Here is an 18,460-nt window from a genome sequence, read left to right on the forward strand (position 1 = left end):
CTGAAGTACTGTCTACCTGATGAAGCAAGCTCCAAAGAAACTTCAAATTTGAAATAAATCATAAAGTCTCCCTGTTCTTATGTAACATACCTTATCTGATTCTACCTGCAGTTGGAGTCAAGTTAGGATAGTGTCTTTGTGATGAAACAAGCTGTAGTTTTGGGGCAAATTTTAAGACAAGGGTATTTTTCAGGCCCTTTGATTCAGAATTTGAGATGAAAAGAAGTAAATTGGATTTCACAAATACTTTCTTTGTAGCCTATCAAGGTCAAAGAAATTCGGTGAAAAAAAAATAAGGATTACAGTGGGGCTTCAAACCATAGCTCTTGTATTTTAGAGCATGAGTGACTCTTGGCCCAGTCTCACTGCATCCTTCAAGGTTGACTTTTGCCTCAGAAAAAAAAACCGTAAAAAGACCCAAAACCAAAATAATATGTAGTACATGAGCTATGACCAACCCACAGGTCTCTTCATGGCAAAGTTACCTGCACAATACAGTCATAAGGAGCTGGGATTTTGACCTCTGATTCTTGGAACCTTACAATTTAAGACAGTGAGGGAAAAAAACTGATACTCAAATATATATGTGCTACATGGGAAGAACTACAATACATAACTGTATTACCTTCTCTCTCAAAGGCAAAATCCATTTGGCTTCATTTTTATCTAAACCCAGACCAAAAAATATCTCAGGCTTGTCACTAGTAATCATAGAATCATGGAATAGTTAGGGTTGGAACTTACCTTAAGATCATCAAGTTCCAACCCCCTTCTAACGTGTATTTATAAAAAAAAAAAAAAAAAAAAAAAAAAGAAAAAAAAAAGTAAAAGAAAGGCACAGTACTTTCATAGGAATAGGAAAATATTTATACATACAACAAATATAAAAATCAGAATAGCACTAATTTACCTGTACAGAAAATCTTGACCCCCCTCCCTCTTTTTCCCTCTCTCGTGTTATCTGGCAATGTCATTTCTGCAAGAGTTTCCATAAAATGTGTACTTCACACACAAATTTCCAAGCAAACTTTTAATGTCTTATGTATTGTTAGAGTAGAATTTCTTTTTCCTCAAAAAGGAAATAAATAATATATAAATGGTACCACACGGGGAGAAAACCATAGCATAAAACAGATCTACAGCAGTAGCTTCTGTCTGGTATCAAACTGCATGAGAACAACCCGTTAACAAGCTGAAAAATGAAGAAGAGGCCTAGAGGTCACATCTATGTTCAGCTTTTTACTCATCAGTGAATGGTCCTGTGAGAACCCACTGGATCTTGAAAGACAGCTAATGGTTCAAGGTGTCAGGTTAAAAATTATTACGAATATGAAAACTGGAGGAAAGGTCTTGGATTCTGCCAGAGATGTTGCAGTTGCACAGACACGATACAGGAAAAAAGACAAGTCTTTGAGATTCCAAATACAAAGTAAATCTGAGACCACATAGAACTGCAGAAATTCAAGGTTGTCACTAATTTTACCTGTAACAATGGTATTTTTCACCAAGAAATAATATTGTTTATACTATGGAACTGCATTTTGTACAGTAATTTTTCCAGTGTGAGGCTGCATACTTTATGGGATAAATTATCTAGATTTATAGATATTTTGTGATGAGTGAATTGAGGCAGGCATTTCTAAGACCTGAGGGAGGGGGAGCAGGGAGAGTGGAAGGAAGGTGTGCTTTAAATAGAGATTTTCAAAACTGTCTGTTTTACAGAGCAGAGATTCTAAAAGGCTTTGCCAGGAAGCAACATCTTCTTGGGAACAAGCTTTCGCACTTCATTTCCCAGCCCTCTTTCTTCTTGGTGAGAAATGGAGGATAGGCTGCAGAAGTTGAAAACTGTGATAATGTTTTTGAAAGGATATTCTACTTGATAAGTAGGTGAAATTTGAATTCATCTGACAAATGCAGCAGGTGAGGCAGCTGTGATCAAACCAAGGACTATATTGTGTAACCTGCACCAGCAAGAGCTAAAAGCACAGTATTCTGCGGTTACACCTGCATCAATTATAATCTACGTTGCATCTCAGATAAGTCCTGAAGAAAATTTGTAGGCACCCCAGCAGCACTGAAATACTGCAATCATTTATTTTAATAAGTTCGTAACAACGCAGTTTTCTGGTTTGGGGCAACTAGTTGCAAATAGTTTATCCTTTCAAAGACACAAGTGGTTCTCATTCTGAACACAGGCTGGAACACAATTTATGGCTTCACAATTTCTTGCCCATGCTACTGATATCACCTTTCAAGCATCTGAAACAACTGATCTGAGTAAGAAATAAAGAGGGAGAAACCTAGCCTTCTTAGAAATGTTCAAGAAATGTGTGATGATCAAAATCAGTTGGGAGAATAAAATATTATTTTTAAGACTGTAAGGTATTCAGTAGTTCAGAGGTACAGCACTACAAACAGCAGCAGGAGCACAGAGCTGTTTGCTGCAGAGTGAAAGAATTTTGACTACACATTTGCATAAAATATTTTCAGAATTCCATATGGATTCTGCATATACTTTTTCACGACAATGATTTTCTCCCTTCTGAAGGTGGGTTGTTTTCTTTTTCAACTTCTTCCTCCACAACATACAGATACAGCAAAATACAAAGGGCTGATATTTATACAGAAGCATTATTTAAGTATATGTAGGCTGTATGTATGCTGTATACAGTTAGAAACCAGACCTTTTTTGTGTCTTTGGTATTCATGTAAAATTTTCTGGTCCACAGTAAAATAAAAGTTGCTATTTTAGTTTGATATGCTACAGCTTATTTATCTTTCTAATTAATTGGTGGTCAAGTAGCTAGTGCCTCAGCTACCTCAAGTGTGCTACGGTTACATCTTATGCAGGGAACAGGGTCAGACACCAGCCCTGCAAGAACAAATCTGTGTTGCATAAGGAGTCACATTGCTGATTTGGTAGATGCAGTTCAGCCTGTTAGGAGAGCTCCAATACATTAATATGAATGTGTTAGGACAAAGATTTTACTGTGGTTGTGAGATGAGACATAAATGGACATTTTGTTGCTGGAGTAGAGGTATGTCTTGGTCATATTTTAACTTAAAATTTCTCTGGTGAGCTTCGGTTACTAATTTTTCATACTTTTTGACGATCTATGACCCTGTTTTAGCACTATGCATTTCTCTTTTCTGCACTACTTATCAGTGTACCATAAAGATGGGTAGAAAGATTACTGTATTTGGTCTGAACATCTTCAAGATTCACTCTGAAGAAATCTAACACATAAACATTACAACAAAGAGTGGGCATGACTTTTCTCCTCACAGGTGCTGTTTTTCGGAGGTGAGCTGTTCTCTAGTACTTCCTCAGTATAGCTATAAATTTAAGCTTCAGTGGTTGATGCAAAAGTGCAGATTCACATTATTAATTTATGTGTGTTCAATTACAGTCATCTCTGCTATAACCTGCCTGATTAGGCTGTCTGTCACAGAAATGAGAAAAAGTCTTCCTGTCACTGACTAGAACAAGAGACTTCTCAGCTTCTCATCATGAGTAACCAGAGAGAGATGAGGAGTGGTTAGACTTCTGGAGAAGGCAAGCAGAGTTATATGGAATTTACTGATCACTAATTAAAATGGGTAAATAAGGAAATAAAAAAACACTGAATGTTTTGTTTTGTGGGCAGATGGTCTCCAAAGAGTTATGCAGGGGTATTTAGGTTTTCAAGCATTTTTCTCTCTGTTGTTCCATTGCTTTGAGCTTTTCCTACTTTTATTTTTTAAATTCCCCCTTGCCAGGTTACTTCCTTTGCCTCCAAATACATTCTCCAGTGAATCAGTGTTGTGCTAGATTCATATATCTTGTAAAGTTATGCAGGTGCTCTATTAACAGAGCCCAGTAGAACAAATTATGAGCCTTTCTTTTGGTGTCTGCAAATGGCACTGAAAAATCCTAATTAGATAAATAAAGATACGGTTCCATATATTTTGGGAACAGAATTTATTTAGTCTAAGTGATAAAAATCTGGTGTTTTGGTTTGTTGTTGTTTTGGTTTTTGTTTTTGTTTGTTTGTGTTTGGTTTTTTGTTTGTTTTGTTTTTTTTCCAGGATATTAGAGGGCCTTTGATCCTCATGTGGTAGACTTTAATCAAAGTGAGACAAGACAGCTGTGGTAGACAGTTATTTATCTAGTGCCAGGTTTGGAAAGTATAGTGATCTCTGATCAGCATCACAGACTGCTCTGGGATAGGGCTCTCAGCAGTTGGAGATATGCAGCACAGCTTTGCTAGAGAGAACAGCTACAACCTGTATCACAGACTGACTTATTCAACTTCCATTTAGTGCCCTAACCAAAATACTTGTTCCTTGATATTTTCATACGATAGCTTTATCCTTTTCTGTTAGTTTTTAGAATGAATCTGTTATTCATGAAGACAAATAGGCTTCGTAGAATTATAAAGTAAGCATACTCTAAAGCCAGGGCGGGCATAGCAACCACAGCAATACCAATAGCACTAGCTTTCATACAATTGTCCAGTGTTTGAAAGTTAAGAATGAATCTCAAGCTACAGTAACTAAGCAGAGATTCAGGGCATCTCTTTCTTTAGGAAGTGATTACAAAGTTAGCGGCTTCAAAGTGACTTCAAAGTTAGTCATTTGTGGCAGATGAAAAAGAAACAAGATATTGAACCTACTGATGCTATATAAGTAAAAATTTTGGTTAACACTCTTTCTAGAACTAACTAAAACCTTTCTAGAGGTCACTATGAGCATCTAACTCAGTTTTAAACATTGTTTTGATTTTTAATCATTGTTGCCTGTCTGACAAACCCCTGTGTAGGTCAGAGCTTTGAAGAGCTACACAATCTTCTTTAAAAGTGAGCACACCAAAGATTTTCCAGTTTTCAAGCAAGCCTTTACTAGAAAACAAACAAAAATAAAGTAGCTCTGAAAGCAGAGAAGAAAAAACAGATCTGCTAAAAGCTGCAATTCTAGATGGTGTTTAAACAAGTTTTCTCTCTGCCCAGTGTCCCTGGAGGGGTCAGAGCATTCCTGAATCTGAACTCTGGTTTCATTTCCTCTGGGTCTGCAGGAAAATTTCCTTACTACTTTTGCTGGGTTAGGGATCTGCTCTCTGCCATAGGCAAGCTGCCTTCTCCCTCCTGTTCACCTTCTGCCTCGCACTCATCCTTTCACCTCTGACCAGCTTTTAAAAAGAGGCTTTCTCCAACCTTCCAGTGTGGGCTCCATCTTTTCCTTTGTCATTGTAGTCAAGTCTGCAAGCAGGAAACTTTCATTTCCACTGCTCAGAAACATTCTTTTTAAACAAAATGTGACTTTCAGCGATACATAATAACTCATGAACAAGCCAAGCAATTACAGCACCTCAGACCCTGGGAAGTACTAATATAGGATCCCAGTTTACTGAACTATCTCATTTTGTGGATGCCTGTGTACGTTTTATTTTGGATGCACTGAATATCCTTGCTAAACTATAACAATCACAGTGAAAAAAATAAAAATAAAAAAAAATTGGGGGTAAAAGTCCCCCATACAAATATTTATGTCACTTAAAATGGTGTTCCATATTTCAACTTCATCTAACTATCCCATTCCCAAACTTCAGCTTCTTTAAAGGTATTTTATAGGGTTGACAAAATTAGAGGTTTGTGTTTAGTTACAAAATGGAACCAAAATAGCTCTTTTGTCACAATTAAGAACTACAATGTTTGTATACGTTCTTACATAAGCACTGCCTAAAACAGTATCTACAGAAGTTGTTCTATAGGATTTTTATATTACCACTTCCAACTGATTACAGCAGAGCATTTTGTAGAACTTCTTTTTTTCCCCATTCTAAAAATAAAATCAATTTTGTACTTACTCCCTGCTTTTCTCACTAAGCTGACCCTGTTTAACTTCCCTGATATTGATTAGGAGATTAGGTTAGATATAACTATAAAGCAACATGAGAGATAATATTGTGTTATCTCAGTTTAAAAGTCCCCTGTTGTCAATGTTTGGTCCTAGAACGTGGATTATGTGCACATTGAAATCCTTTAGATTTATAAGACCTCAGGTTACTACAACTATATTACCATGAGCCGTGGTGAGCTCCTGAGCACACAGGAATGAAGTAATAGTTGACTATTTTTGGTATTTAAATGAGAGACATCCGTGGAAAACTTGTGTTAAAGGAGTGTCTCTCAGCAGAATGTTGAGTCACATGATTTTATTGGGATGAAGCTGGCAGCAGGTAAATTTAGAACATACAGTTATGAAGTCTGTTTACTATAGAAGAACTTTCATTTTCTTATAATAACTATCAAAGCAATTGAACAATTCTAACCGATGAACACAGAGCAACCCACTTTGACATATGAATAGTCTATACTTTTCATATGCTACAGAGCTGATGAACAGGGCTCAGTGGAATCGCATGGTTATTATATGTGTTAACCCTGAGGCTGTGGACAACATCACGGGGGATCTCAGATAGCTTTTGTAATTCCTGTGAATAGATGCAGACTCTAAACACCTCATGATACCAAGCTATTCACATGGTTATATTTATAGCCAATACCATAACGTGTATGTAGAAGCCAGCTAAAAGAGCCATATGCTCCAGAACATTTTTGCTATATATTTCCATTAATGTAAATGGAAAAGTCTGGCAAGAAAATGGCTGTTGCAATGGACACTCTAACTGTGCTTACACAAGCTAGTGCATGCCAGAAATATTTTAATAGACCAGATACGAGATGGAACTATTTTGTCACAACCATCCTACCCAGTTCTCTCGCCTTCCAAAAGTGATCGTTGAGAAGGATCCCCCTGGACCATTCTAATTCCTAAACTGTGGTCAGAAATAGGCTGGAAAAGCAGTAGTTGGCCTAGGAGAAAACCACCTTTTCAGTTCTGTGCATGTGACTAACAGAAGATACTGTCTTAATAGGAGTTATGGGTCATTTCTAATTTTTCATAATCATCTTCCTTATATTTTAATTAATTTCATCTTCTCACCCAGGTATTGCCCAATTTGTGACTTAGGGTGGGCAGTGATCAAGATGGAAAAGTTGTTTCATGGGAGTCTCATGCTAGTCCCTGTCCAGAAATATGTGTTGGAAGGATATGCAAGATGGCTGATCAGTTGCCAGTTGTGGAACCAAAAGCAAGATAGGTTCACCAACATGGCACAGGCGGCCCCTGCACGTCAGGGTACATCTCCTTACCACAGTTTTAAGGCGTATGCTGATGGTATCCTGCATGTTATTGTGCTTGATATGTATGTATATCAAGCTATTTAGAACCACCTTCACATGCATCTGCAGACTAGCAGAAGTCTGGATTCTTCAAAACAAGTTTTTGGGTACTTGACAGTATGAGATTTTGCAGGTGGCATCATTCAGATTCAGGGCATAGATAAGCAATAATAATCATTTCAGCCCTGTCTTGTCACGTAGATAAGAACTGAATTAACTAGAATGTGTTATTTAATCACTGGCATTCTAGTCTGTTACAGAAATAAATTCAAATATGGATAATATTATGTATAAGCTATAAGACAACAAAAATAGGAGGGGTAATTTTTACATGATTGCTTGATTTTTTTCTGAAAATTGTTGAACATATTTTATCCAAACATCTGACTTGAGAAATGAATGAATGAAAGATGCAAATGTAAATTAACACATGCTCACCCATCAGTGGACTCTAGTGTGAGGGATTCTTTTATTGGATCACATTTTTCAGGCAAGCTTCCAAAAGCAGAACACTGATAATAATGTCATTTGAAGTCAGGGTTACTTTTGTGGATTCCAGTGATAATGCATTTTTGAGTAGCTAATAATTCATCACTATCATTTCATGAGTAAAATTCAGAATGGTGTCTGACCTTCTGCTCTGCTACTTACTGTCATTACAAACACGCTAGCTTTATTTGGAGAGGGCATAGTTGTGTGCATTTAGCAGCTTGTCAGTGGAAACCAGGCAATGAAAGAATTAAATATCAGACTTCTGAGAACTACAACAAAGGCTTTCTTGCTGCAGGTCAGAGACTAGAATAAGGTGTCAATCAGACTGAAAGCTTCTTACAAGGTAAAAAAATCTATTTTATACTAAGGGTTGTAAGGAAAGAAAGGGTTCACAAAGCTTAGATGTGACTTACAATGGGTCTGAACAAACTAAATAAAGGAATGAGAATATTTGCCAGAAAGCCCTTTTTATAAATCACAAGTCATTTAAAAAGTGACAAAACTGAAGAATTTGGGGTAAGGTCAGCCTGACCAATGCAAGGTGAAAAAGAAATAGGTTCATACTTTCAAGGACAAACTCTTTATTTGGCATTCAAACACTGAGGAAAATAGCCTACCAGTATGTTTTATTCTGCTAAATTTTGATATCGAAGCACAGCAGGAAGTAGATTTGTTCATATAGCATAAGTTGCAACAGGGTTGGACAGCTGATCTGTTGTGCAATAAGGCTGTTAGGAAATTGTGTTGCTTATGAAGTGTCACCATCTAACTGAGGCAAGCATGCAAAATGATGAGTCAGGACTTAAGGAGGTAGGGGGTGTAAACAGCAATTTATCAACATATGCAAAAAAATAAACATGGTTTATGGTTCCATAAAGCTCAGATGCACTCAGGCATTCTGGTACAAATTCATTACTGGAGAAAGCAAACATAACTCTGAAATCAGTGGGGCTGCACCTGCTTAAGCAGCAAAATCTTGTAGACCTGCAACTTCATATGTCCACCATTTACAGCAGCAGTTCCTGCTTTTGTGGACTCATGGCTCCTTAAATTAGCTACAGCTGGCCTAGCTTGGGGCCCAATAGCTTCCAATTTGCAGGAAATAGCTGACACATTTAGTCACTTTTTGTAAATCAAGCTGGCAAAGGAAATAATTGTTAGTTCTTTTCCTCTATCAGATGTGAGGGTCCTTACCACCAAAAGCTGGTAAAAAAGGGAGGGGAAAACTTAAGCAAAGGCTTTCTTGTATTTGGGAGATAGTAGCCATTTCTTGCTGTGTTTGTCCTTAATTTTGGCAACCTACAACCTTACTGCAACTATCCAATTCTGTTCTGAAACAGGTAAGTAAAACATAAAAATTAGTTTTATTTTTCCTGTGAAGGAAACTTGACAAAAAAATGGAGCTTTACAATGGTCATACAACAAATGGGTAGCTTGGAGTATATGACAGTATGATTTAAAGCCCACCACTTAAATGAGGTATGATTTGCAAGGCCAGCTTGAACAACTGTATACATTGTGAGGAAAGATTAAATGGTTTGGTAAAAGTAAACTGAATTTAACCTAGATACATTGAATTCCAACTTAATGCTGCATCTGCCAGTTTACACAAGTGTTTAAATAACATCTATATCACTTGCTTAGAGCAAGGGAACTGTAAGTTTTACTGGGAAACTAGTAATCTGATTTGACTAGGCTGGAAAACAAAGATACAGTGCTTCTATTAGTCTCTCTGTTCAGTATATCACATATAAAGTTAATGTTGCAATAGTAACTTGGCTGTGTTAATATCGTAAGTGCTCCTATACCTTTGATAAAACTGTAAGCAAGTGACTGTGTATATGGAAAGATAATATATTGGGGATTTTGAGGAATATTTAATGTGTGTTTTAAACTTAAAGTAGGTTAGCAGAGATTAACTTTTGGAGCTTTCTTTTAATTTTGTTCTGTTGATACCAGGTCATCATGCTAGCAAAATTTTGTGGACATTTTTGAAGCCACATAAAAAATGCCTTGCAGGAACAGTAATGCCTGTTCATCTAAAATGACACAAATTTTAATCTGTGCCTGGTCCAGGATAGCACTAAGAAACTGTGAAACTGCTAGTTTTCTTGGGAGCTTGAAATATTCCATATCACTAGTTTATTACTGCCTTTTACTCAAGTAAAAGCTAGCCATTGTGCTATTGTATCTGTAACTGATCTCTGGGTGTTTCTTTTACTTCCAGACTTTGGCAGATAGAGCCATAGACTAATAAAAAAAATAGTAAAAGAATATTGTTTTCAAATGTGTTAGTGGGGTCCTAATGGATGAGGATGGGTGTTCTAACCACAGCAGAACTCAAACCTAGCAGTTTGAACCCCTAATTTCGTGCTGTGCTCTATAGCCCACAACCCTACTGTGGTAGAATTGATTTAATTTTTTTCATTTTTGTTAACATCGCATTGAGCCATAGATACAAATATAGGGAATAAAAATATTCTGCTTATTACTTTAAGTGTCACAGATTCTGTCTTAATATCAGAATACTGTAGGTTTGTTTGCAGCTTGATTCTTTAATTGTACAGTCATTACTGACATAAGAAGTAAGACCCTGTCTACTTAAAAATGGGAAAAGAAATATTACTTTCCTATTGAGTTGCTCAAGCTTCTCTATTGGAATAAAACCATGCTATTTAAATGTAGAAAACATTTTTATAAGGTATCAGTAGAAAAAGTAACGATATTAGCATCCTCAAATTTCAAATTCCATTAAACAAAATGATGATGCTTACTGCTCCAATTTTACTAGTTATAGTAAATGAACAAGACAATATTCAAAATTGTCATGCAGTAGCTCAAGAAAAGCATTATAGGGATGCTGGGGAGGGATTCTTCATTAGGGACTGTAGCAACAGCACAAGGGGTAACGGGTTAAAACTTAAACAGGGGAAGTTTAGATTGGATATAAGGAGGAAATTCTCTCCTGTTAGGGTGGTGAGGCACTGGAATCAGTTGCCCAGGGAGGTTATGAGTGCTCCATCCCTGGCAGTGTTCAAGGCCAGGTTGGATGAAGCCTCGGGTGGGGTGGTTTAGTGTGAGGTGTCCCTGCCCATGGCAGGGGGTTTGGAACTAGATGATCTTGAGATCCTTTCCAACCCTAACAATTCTATGATTCTATGATTTGTTACCAGACTTCATTAGCAGTTCCCTGGAGGTATACTTGCTATGAGAAGCAGCATAAAACATTCTTTTAAATTGGTATAATCTCAGAAGGAGTTATCAAAAAATAGAACTCAGTTTTGTTCTCTGCTAAAATTTACAGGAAGCTATTACTTTTAAAAATAAATCTGTATCACTTCTGATTTCCTATTTTCTTGCTAAACCTATTATTTCCTGTATTATTAGGGTTAGTTTGTCCTTAGAGACTCTCACCTGAAAAATAAACTATTGCCTGTCTTCAAAGCTAAAATCTATCCTGTAGGTCTATAGGTTTTATTAAAAAAAAAAAATAAAATCCTAACCCCTCAGTGTAATGCCTACCCCATTTAATACTGGTGAAACACAAATTACTGCAAACCTTCTTTCCACTTAATGAGGAAAGGGTGCATCTAAATACAAATTATTTCACATTAATCCACCCGTTTTAATAAAAAATAACCCATGAAAGTTAATTACATCCAGACAGATATTTCTATGTCAGTAATTTTTCCTCAGGCTTCATTAACATCTTGTATTGGAATAAAAGCATTCTGGAAACTTGAAAATTATTGGGGGTTTTGGGTTTGTTTTTTTTTTGCCATCAACAAAACCTCGAAACCTCACTGTCTCCTGAAATAAACTTGTCAGAGAAAGCCTGGTTTCTGGGGAAAGCATAGGTGCATAAAACCTGCAGACCTTAACTGCTAATAGTTTCATATCTTTTCTTAAAATGTTTCTCAAACATATTTATTTGCTGTAGTATGTGGCAGGATAAAGGCACCAAAAGTCCATTATATTTCTCTACAATTCAAGTGTGTGATTCCTCAAAGATGTGAAGGTTTGCATGTCATTACAAATGAACATTTTATGTGAGATTATGTTGTAAAATCATCCTGTCCATTTTTTAAATGTACATATTGGAGATTCAGATGCAGAAAAGATTAATAGGGAAAGAAAGACAAATATAGCAACTCATACAAACCCCCTTATGTTGTGAATTTCAGTAGCTGTTTTAATGTCTTAAGCTTCCAGTATCCCCGTATCAAAAGGAGTTCAGTTTCTGAAGCACTTACCATTAAACATCTTGGCTAAACAGAGCTTCCATAAATTACTCATGAAATGCTTTACTTATTTAATTCAGATTAGTGCATTAAATCTTTATCTACATTATCATAATGACTTTCACTCCTGATAAAGCTACATAAGCTCTTTATTGTGATGGTAAAAGCACAGTTGTTGTTTCATCAAATAAAAAAATAACAAGATCATATCTTTAAAATTGCTGAAATGATTGCTGTTTCTAAAATATGCATTAAAATCTGCATTGTAAGTATCAGTAATTTTCAGAGTAATGCAATTCGATATAAATTGTGGGACTCAGCTTTACTTTATAGGATTTTTTTTATAATTCTTGCAGAACATACTAATAGCTGGCTATTGAGAGTAAAATTCTCTTTTAACGTTATGTGTTCTGTGAGTTTATCTGGTATATATCAGAAAAAAGAAAGATTAAAAAGACAAAACAAAATATACACATGTATGCCAGATCTTACTTTCTGTTTTATTTTTTTTCTGCTTAGAAATAGGATCAAGCTATAATAATTCAAAAATTAGTGGAATACATGGTAACATAATTTACAATTAATACTTCTTAGTATATTAGTGCTTAATTTTTTACCTTGTCTTTTAATGATATTCTAGCTCTGTTGTTAATGGCTTGGTTAATCATTAACTGCATCTGAAATAATACTCTAAAGTGAGTTATAGCTCTATAAAGCCTTATAACCTATTCAGCAAAATGATACTAAAGGCTACCACCTAATTCCTTACCATCATTGCTAATATTTCTGGTAAAAGATTCTCGAAGTATCCAGAAACTGACCTTTTAAATGTAAATTGTAAATGATTTTTAAAATAATTATAAATTTTACTGTGAAATGTTATCTCTCTGTATTGTTTGACATCTAAAATTTACTGCAGAATATACATTTCCATATGCCACTTAATTGGAAGCTGAAAAATACCAGTTCCGATACCAGGATGCACGGAAGTAAACTAGCATGTTGATTTATTTTTCCTCTGTTCTTGGAATCCATTTTTGATAAAGGAAAAGCCAGTAAGAGATCATAAATCTCCTTTTGTCCGAGCAGGGCACCAGACAATAGTGGCCCAAACCATAAAGCTTACCCAGCAACTGGTAATACAACTATCATATTACATATTACTATATCTATTACATATTTTCAAAAGCAGATTCCCTCCTACTTATTCAGTTAATAAACTGAGTTTATTCCAGAGAAAAAAATAGCCAGTTAAGTGTGTTTGATAAGTACTTTCAGACAAAAATTGAGAAGGGAAGGACTCTTCTTGATAGATGTTGAAGCAAGCGTTTGTGAAGCAAGCAAAATAGTCAGGCATGGTTTTCTAGCAGAGCCAGGATTATTCGGTTTGAATTTGCCCTTTAATTCCTAGCAATATTCCCTAGCTGTTTTAAAATGGTAGCTCCCTCCTGATGTCATACATTAGTTCAATATTTGGTGAAGAAAAATAATTTCTGAGTCAACAAATTATTATGAGATCTCGTTGTCTCTTATTTCTCTGCAGCATTTTTTTATCTTATGTGTCAAAGTCCCTCAGGGCTGTCAAAGTTCAGACATGTTTCAGACTGCCCTGTGCTTGTCAGAGTTCTCCTAGCTATCCTGAGTCACCAAAACAGGATTTTTGTCTCTGCAAGTCCTCATGATGCAAGCTCAGAAACTAGGAACACACAGCTGCCGCAGAGGCTGCTGGAATTCACGGCCACTTCAATGAAGTTTATAGATCTGCCTTAACTTTGGGTAAGAAGTCTCACTACTAATCACTGTGAAATCAGGCTTAGGTCAAGTCTTGATAAGAATAAATACCATCTTTGATTTTTTGCAGTAACAGAGTGGGAAAACCCAGTTGCAAATCTTCAAAGCAGTTAAAAAAGAAAGATAACTGTGCTTACCTTCCTTTCCCCAAGAGCAGATCCCAAAAGTCATTTGTCCTGTATTCATCTGACTTGCTGTGGATATTTGGATCATTCACTTCATCAGAGCTTCTAATGTCTGAACGTATCTCGTGTTCGGTTGCAGTCATAAGGCAGATTCTGCTCTTACTAAAACACATTAGTATTTGTAGCAAAATCATTTCCTGGAGTCCTAGAGTTTCCACTTAAACTGATTTATGTTTCGTACCATCCCATCTTATTAACACATTACTTATCAAATGCTTCTGACAATTTTCCTGTCAGAAACTGCTGTCTTATAGAGCTTCAGGTTTTAGCAGTCACTAACATCCAACAGCAGACAAACTCTGCCTAATATTTGATTAGCCTAGACACGGCTCCTCCATTCAAGGAAACAGTTACTTCCATCTCTTATCTGTGCCTTGGTGAGTGAAATTCAGTCTCATCTTTTACATTGTGCCTTATTTCGACATGTATTTGATGTATTAGCTAGTAATCTAAGTGGAATTAATACATTTATCTCTTTATCTGGTCAAGACTGATTTAAAAATCACACTTTTTGGACAGCTAACATATAAATAAGCCAACAGACGCTTCCTATCTGTTTCTCTTATGGTATTTCTATACCCTTGCTTGTCTCCAGGATCCAATGAGCAGTCTGATTCCTGCAAGATACTTATGGTAAAAGATATTTTGCTTGTCCCCTAGTTCTCTGTGTGCTGTGTTTTAAACACCATTATGGGGAGCATAATATGAAGAGTTTTCTAATGGATTTCCAGTTATGCTGTCTGAAAGCCTTAATAATCTTGCATCTTAAGATGCAGAAAATTATACTCCAACAAAAAGAATTAAACCTCGGCATAACAAATGTACTTATTGTCAATGCAAATAGAAATTGATTAATAGACTTGTGTTTACTTACAGCAGGTTTGAACTTGTGTCTAGAACATTAAGACTGTATCACCTACCCTGAAGCTTGACTTTGTTCCTGCACAACTTATCCATGAGGGACTGAGAAACTGTTGGAAATTGAAAAGGTTTCATATCGCTTTCAGAAAATGAAATTTTAAATTTCATTTAAATAATGAATAATTGCTTTAATGATAACATGTCACAATGCATAGTGTGATTTATCGTAAAGCTGTACATCACATGCAGTGAAAGACTTTAGAATAAATTCTGCCTTCAGGAAGGGAAGTACTACAAAAAATACAATTTTTACAATGAACATCAAGGAAAGCCACATTACGGAAGTCAGTGTATAATTATCATCAATTTTTATTTGTAGGAAAAAAATTGACACTTTTGTAACAAAAGGAAAACTTTAGCAGCAATCTCATTTTATAGAAGAACCTAAATTCGTACTTGGAAGTAAAGACGGATAGAAGAAAGGCAAGTATTAGAAACTGGGAAACCAAGAACATCTGTGTTATGTGAAAGCTTAAGGTGGAAAAATAATAAGAACTATTGATTTACAGTCATTATTCATAGATTTTTATTTTTTTTCTCTGACAGCCTCTCTGAGGATTACTGGAACGAAAATTTCAGTTATAAACATTTTATAGCATCTAGCAATTACATAAATCTGTATCAGTTACTAAAGCAGTAATAAATCTATTTATTTATTTTGCCTAGCACTTTAGTCTTGAATTGGCAGTACAATACATGGATAACCAATATGAAAGACTGTCTCAATCAAAGATGTCCCAAACTTGATTCATTTTTTTCAATAACTGGAAAGTTCATAATGGACACTAAAAGGTAATATCACAATAGAAACAAAGTAGAATGATGTTACATAGCATCATACATATGATGACATAGGCACTAGAAATATACATTCTTCACCCAGGTCCTGTCACTTACCTAGGTCTTGATTTTACATTTCTTTGTGGACATGACTAGTTTAGACATTAATATAATAGGCATTAATTATACCTCTGAAGTTACCCAAGGTTAGTATAAATCTGAAGTTACTCAAATGAAATCCTTACTTGTTGCTCTTTTGATGACAAGAATGTCTCTTCCTTTCTTTGTCATTAAGAAAGTTGTTTTTGTTTCGGTTTTGGTGTTCTGGGATTAGTTTGGATTTTCTTTTATTGTGGGGTTTTGTTTTGTTTTGTTTTTTTGACAGCTAGTAAGCTGTCCATATAGTGATTCTTTTATTAGCTTTACAGAGAAAACGTTCCTTAGCAAACATTTTGTCTAATAGTGATTTTTCATGCTACCACTGAGCTCAATTATAAGATGCATTAGCAATGAAATAACATTGAAATGAAGTTTGTCTGACAATATACAGTCATTAACCATATACAACTGCGATCTCTGCTGACGACAATATGATTTTTTTTTATTCATGTTAAATGTCTATATACAATTCAGATGTATTTTATGTTATCAAGAAGACAAATGTGATATATTCATGCAATCGTATGCATAGATTTTGAGAATGGGTGAAACATTGCTTGCAAAAGAGGTAGTTGGCTACAGAATTATTATTCCAATAGAGATTTGTTACCTGTCTTCACTGGTGTGAGACAGTGTTTTTCAGGTATTCCTATTAAAAACATCAAAACACAGTAAAATCCTTAAAGAAAATCTTTAACTGGCTTTTAGTGATACATCCTTTAGGAGTATTGTTTAGGTAATTCAGTGCTGCTTCTGAGTCATAATTGTGTTTGAGAGAAGCTTTTTGTCCCTCAGAGAAAAACACAGGATGAATTAGAAACCCCAGGGATTACACAGCCTCAAAGCTACAAACAACGATGCAATATGGGGCATTTCCCCAAATATATATCAGTATTCTGGAAAGAAGACAAGGGTTAATCTGAAGGATGACAGTAAGTGTAGGTACTCATGCAGGTGCTGGATATCTCAACCAACAGGCCAGTTAATCGTAATTCATGAAAGCTGGAGGTTTAAACAGGAATGTTAAAATTCCTTTTTCTTATTCAGTTCTGACATCCCAAAATAGCACAACCCAGTAATGTAACCCATCACAGTGTTTAGGATTGCTATCTGCTTTAAAAATATGGAGGCTGGATGGAGTGACACTTCATGACTGAGCAATTAGACAGCCTCAAATTCCTAGTAAAGAGTAGTAGAGCCTAAGCAAAGTTATTGTAAATTGGAAGTACATACTGGCCCTCAGACTTTATACACATCACCTAGCCATGTAGGTATTTTAATGAGTTCAGTGGTTGCTCTTGGTAAAGAAAAAAATATACCTATGTGTGCATAGTTTATACCTGTATAGCAGTGTTGCTTTTTTGTAAGTTTTTTCCCCAAGTAGATTTCCAGGTGCTTTGGAAGGATATACATGCTTCATTTAACATAATATCTAAGGTGGAAAGACTGAGGCAGTGACAGTTTCAATGACCAGCAAAGCTGCTTTATTTTTTTCACGCCAAAATCATACATTCAAGACACATTTTTTTTTTTTCCCTTGGATGAATTTAATTCCAAAATACTGTAAAGATCTTAAAGCATCTCATGATTTAGAGAGAGGAAAAAAAATAGAAACTCCATTTTGATGGCTTTGAGATCCCACATTAACTTTGTTTTGATACAGTAAAAATGTCAGCATTGTAGGAATGTGGTAACTTTAAATCAGCACAATATCCAGTTTTTATTTAAAAAAACCCCACACTTTTGGTTTGTTCTTTCAGTCGCACAGTTTTGCTGTTGAGTTGTTTCTACCTCTTATAGTTTGCAGAAACAAAAAACAACCTGAAACAATTTTTGTGTGCTACACTTCATATGAGTAAAGCTATGCTTATATTCAAATAGAAAATATTAAAAATATAGGTTGAAAGACTTATTGTCAAAAAAAGGACATATTCCTTTTCCTGTTTCCCAATAGTGTCATTAATATTTTGAATTTAGCTCTTGGCAATACTGTGAATTAACTGCTTTCATCTCTATCATCAAAATTCCTGAAGACAATGTGGTGGGATATACCAGCTTTACAAGAAAAAGAAACTTTGCAGAACTTTACACACCATCAGATAGACTTCATAATATCTATCTATGGTTTTTAATTGGGTTTTGTATCCTTAAGAAGTGATAATTTAAAATATAATTGAATATGATTCTCTGTAAGTAGGCATAGCAGAATAAAGATATTCTGGTTTTAGTACCATTAAATTGAAAGGATAAAATAGATCCTTCCACAACTGAGAAATAGAATTTAGCTCTGTTTCTCTGGAAAACTTATTTTTAAAGATGATAAAAACCCAAACCTAAACAAAAACCCTAAATAAACAAAGACCAAAAAAAACTTAGCTTCCAACACTTGTTTGTTTTCTGTCCGTTTTGTTTCTCCTGAAACAAAATGCCATTATTTTATAATTTGGTTTTGTAAAATGTGATCTCATATTTTGGTTTAAAACAGATTGGATTGAATAATATTGGATTTTAAGAACTCTTTTCTTCAATTTGTCCCAAAATCCATATGAAGACCAGATAAGGTAATAAAATAGCAAATGAAGTTATATATGGGTTAAAAAACAAATCAAACAAAACAACCAAAGAACCCCCAGACCCTCCAATCAGCAGGCATATTGGGATAAAACAG

The 18,460-nt window shown here is 35.4% G+C and overlaps 1 long non-coding RNA gene across 7 annotated transcripts in view; it reads left to right on the forward strand.

The window, feature by feature from the left end:
- The first annotated feature begins 8,894 nt into the window (after positions 1–8,894).
- LOC136022933 (uncharacterized) overlaps positions 8,895–18,460 on the forward strand; it is a 56,271-nt gene continuing 46,705 nt past the window's right edge. For all 7 annotated transcript variants that reach the window (XR_010616402.1, XR_010616399.1, XR_010616406.1 and 4 more), the window contains exon 1: positions 8,895–9,055. This is a non-coding gene — a long non-coding RNA (uncharacterized LOC136022933). The remainder of the gene's footprint in view (positions 9,056–18,460) is intronic.

This window comes from Lathamus discolor, chromosome 1 (assembly GCF_037157495.1).
Source record: "Lathamus discolor isolate bLatDis1 chromosome 1, bLatDis1.hap1, whole genome shotgun sequence".
Taxonomy (NCBI): domain Eukaryota; kingdom Metazoa; phylum Chordata; class Aves; order Psittaciformes; family Psittacidae; genus Lathamus; species Lathamus discolor.